This window comes from Haliaeetus leucocephalus, unplaced genomic scaffold, assembly GCF_000737465.1.
Source record: "Haliaeetus leucocephalus isolate CR32 unplaced genomic scaffold, Haliaeetus_leucocephalus-4.0 Scaffold495, whole genome shotgun sequence".
Lineage (NCBI taxonomy): Eukaryota > Metazoa > Chordata > Aves > Accipitriformes > Accipitridae > Haliaeetus > Haliaeetus leucocephalus.
Window position 1 is genome coordinate 1972935 of NW_010972931.1, and position 3972 is coordinate 1976906.

Here is a 3972-nt window from a genome sequence, read left to right on the forward strand (position 1 = left end):
CCCCCCAACACCGAGCACCCTGTGTGTGTGTCGTCCGAGCCGAAGGGGACCCAAAGGAGATGGGCCTGGGTGGGCACCGGGGGGGGGGGGCAGGCAGGGACTAGGACGTTGGGGTCAAAATGAAGCGAGTCCCCGTTGGTTGGTGTTGAGGTTGGGGGTGGATGCTGCTTCAGGGGGGTGGGGGGACACACTGAGGACTGGGGCAAGTGGTTTTGCACGGCTGGGGAGGAGAGGAGCTGGAGAGCAAAGCTTGGCTTGGCTGAAAAGTCACTTCTGGAGAGGCAAGGCCAAAAGAGAGGCAGAGGAGACAAAACCTGGCGGGACGGGGTCTTGCAGAGCTCCGAGCCGGGCACGGAGGGGAGGAGGGCTGGTGTGAACGGGGACGGTTGCAGCGAGGGGAGTGGGGGAGCGGTGGGAGCCGACCCCCGTAGGGAAAGCAGGGATTATGCATAGGGGGCTGGCAGGGTCTTGCCTGCCTGCGCCTGCTGCTGTGGAGTCATGTCAGGAGGAGCCGTGAGACGGGGGCAGCCCCGACGGGGAGGGCGAAGGAGCTGAGGGCCCAGGCACCAGCAGGTAACGGATGTAATGGAAGGCTTTCGTTAGCAGAGGTTGAAGGGAAAACCCTTTCAGACGCGGTAAGCCATTCCACTGTTGGAGGAAACTTTGCAAAAGCGAAGGTCGGCAAACTGAAGTTTGGAGACTCTCGGGGAGCTTTGCTGTAACAGCAGTGCGGTGTGTGCCCGAGGTGGTACGGGGTGCTAGCAGGCGACCTGGACATCCTTCCTAGTCCTCATGCCTAAAGCCAGGACAGCTCTAGCGATGCCTCTGTAAGATATGCCAGCAGTCAGTAGGAGCCGGCTGCACTGAGTTGCACTGCTGTATGTGCCGTCAAAACCTCTGGAGGTACCCAAGGGAAAGGGCCAGAGAAAACCCCGTCCTTTAAACTGCCCGGAGCTGGGGTGGAGTGAGGAGCAGCAGCCCAGGGAAAGCGTGCTGGGCCCTGGCTTTGGGGTGGAAGCAGTGGGGCCTTGTGACAAAGAACCCCCCGCGTCCTATTTACAAAGCCTTGGGGTGCCCCCGTGCAGTTTCATGCCTATCTTTCCTGGACGGTGTAATTCCCTGAAGGGAGGAGCCCTCGGAAAGGTCTCGTTTCAAGAAAGTCATTCAAGTGCTTTAGCATGGCCTGTCAGGACGGGTTTGGGGGTAAGATGCTTCATGCTCGGTGAAATCCCATTGTCCACGCTTTCAGCCCAGGCACCTCTCATTGATTTGGAGAAGACGTGTGCCACGGTTAACTGCGGCTCTCAGAGGGACTCTCNTTCAGAAAACTTAAAAAAAAAAAAAAAAAAAAAAGGGAGGGGAGGACACAATGAAACCGAGGAGAAGCAGGAGAGCATCTGGCGGTGGTCAAACAATTGGGCAAGTGCTAGAGGGTGAGCTGAGCTCCAAGGAGTGGGAAAACGCGGCTTCAGCCCAGGGCAGGCCAGCGTGGGCTGGGGAAGTGTAGCCGACACATGGGGGACGGACCGGAGTTTGCAAAGTGTGCATTTAGGAAGAGAATAGCTTTCACCGGGAGGAGGTGAAATATAGTTTACCAAGGCGTAAAACTCCATAGCAACTAGGAACTAGCAGTGAACAAAGGCACCATACATTTTGGGCAGTATAATTTACCCACAAGGAGGAGGGGAGGGTGCGGGAGGGGTGCGGGGGAAGTAGGGAGATGTTTATTTCCTACCCCAAAATTGTCTGGCACAAATTTCAGAAGTATTGAATTCGGCAGTTTTTATTATTTTTTTTTCACTCCAATGCAGAAGTGTATGGGAAGATTGTCTTGCTAAAACTGTTGGACAGAGGATAGTTCAATCCTAATCAGATTAGCAGAATGAAGTAAGAGGCTCTTCAGGCTTGGAGCTGCAAACACAAGCAGCCCAAGGCGGGAGGAGAGACCTAAAACTCCAGGCATGGGAGTTCAAAACGAAGTATCGACACGAAGACACGATTCCGACCCGGTGCGGAAAGCTGGGGGCTCTGAAACCATCTTCCGTGCCTCAGAGTTACCTACACCCCAACCATGGTCTCCCCCTCCTGACTTACACACAGGTTACTATCTTTATCTTTTGGAAAAAATCTTGAGTAATCACTTGATGAAGTGATCGGATTAGCTTTCCCTATTACCTTCCGTGGTACCTGTGGGTAGCAGAAGAGAGAAAGGGGCTTTGCTTTGGTTAAGTTTTTCTTTGGGTTTTTTTTTTTTTTTTCATTATCTGTGCCTTCGTGCATTATCAGTCCTACCTTCCTCTAAATTGCTTTTCAGTCACAGGGCGGGTGAGGGCTGCGTGGTTCCCCCCCGATGTTAGAACGTAGGAAATAATGCGAAAACCAAGATGCTTGTGCAGTCGAGTCACGGTGAACACGTGTATTTCCTACCTTGAAGGACAGTAAAAAAAAAAAAAGAAGAAAACTAGGTGGGAAACGCCTTTGAAAATACACAGCTGTAGGGGAGCCGAAGCCTGCCTGTTTCAGGACGGAGAGGTCTGGAGGAGAATTGTGAATCTCAGATTCCAGAATATAGCTCAGGAAGATTAAAATTTGGGAGGGGGGGTGGGGGGAAGAAGAAGAGCCGAACAAGGGAAGCGTGGAGTTTAGCCTAACGAACTTCTCAGCCGTGTGTCTTGAGCTGCCCTAAGGCTGAAGAGGAAGGGATACAGGCACGAAGTGCATTTTCCAAACGGGGAACTCCCATGCTCCGGTGTCACATCATTACTGACGTCTCTTGCGGAATAGCCGAAAGAACGAAGAAATGAGAGCGGAACATGCTTTCCCCCCCCCGAAAGCACTTCATCTGTTAATGTTCCTCTCAGTTTCTGGCTTTCTAGCAAGGCTGAGGACGTTTCTGCTAGCCCCCCATCCAAAAAGTCCATCCAGCAGACCAACTTTGGGGTCACAGCATAGCGACAAATCCTCTCCTAATCGTTTTGCGTTGACCAGGCAGCTGGGGGAAAAGCCCCGCATGATTTTCCCGAATACAGCAACATCTTCTCGGTTTTAGGAGTCGCAGACCAAAAGCTCCCTAGATCAGTTGGACGATCACATCACCAGAAACGTTTCACAGACCCAGATATTTAAGACAAGGAAAGCGATGAAATGGCGTTATTGCAAAAGGCGTCCTTGGGCGACCAGATGAGCTATTCGGAACAATTTAGTAGGAGCTTGCTATTTAGTTGGATTATTAGTGGGTGGTTCGGGGTAGATAAACTAAACATGTTTTAAATGTTCCGTAATGCCTAAATCAGGTGCTCGGGTATTCACAGTGACGATGGGTTCCTAGTTAGACGGCTGTATTTAACCATCTGAGAGTAGCCTTAGGTGCTGAGTAAGAGAAGATGACTGCAGTTGAAAGGCAAACCTCTTTTCATGAGAAGGGCCAGACTCGGAGCCCCTTGTTCACAACACGGTCTCTGCTCCTCGGGACATTCTTGCTGACCTCCTTTGACCAGTAAAATCTAATATACATTGAAAAGAAAAAAAAACCCAAACGTCCTTCACCCTCAAGAAAAATCTGCCAGGGTGCGGACAGCAACTGCTTCATAAATACATGTCATGGCGTCATTTGGGAACATCCCATCCTTGTTTCCTGACGTCATAATAAAAACTTGAAGAAAGGGCAGAGAACGTGTTACGGAAGCGGCACTCCTGTTGTACGGCACAGCTGGCCAACACCTGGAACGGAGCCCTTTCCCTCCCGGGACATCCCACGGCAAACGCGGCCACAAAACCCCCGCAGGGATTTGGGGTCCCCCCCCGGTGCGCACCCCTCGGTTAGCACGAACCGCCGGCTGGGGGGGGGTTCCAGGGTCTCGCCGGGGGGTGACGAACCGAAGTGGGAAATAAATGTTCCTTCAAAAAAAAAACCTCCCGGAGTTTTACGGTGGAAGACGACTGCCTTCTGCCTACGAACAGGGCGGGGGAGGG

General features: G+C 52.3%; 1 protein-coding gene across 1 annotated transcript in view; it reads left to right on the forward strand.

The window, feature by feature from the left end:
- Positions 1-3972, forward strand: part of SOX1 (SRY (sex determining region Y)-box 1) — a 33654-nt gene that overhangs the window by 23042 nt on the left and 6640 nt on the right. The gene's annotated exons all lie outside the window — the stretch shown is intronic.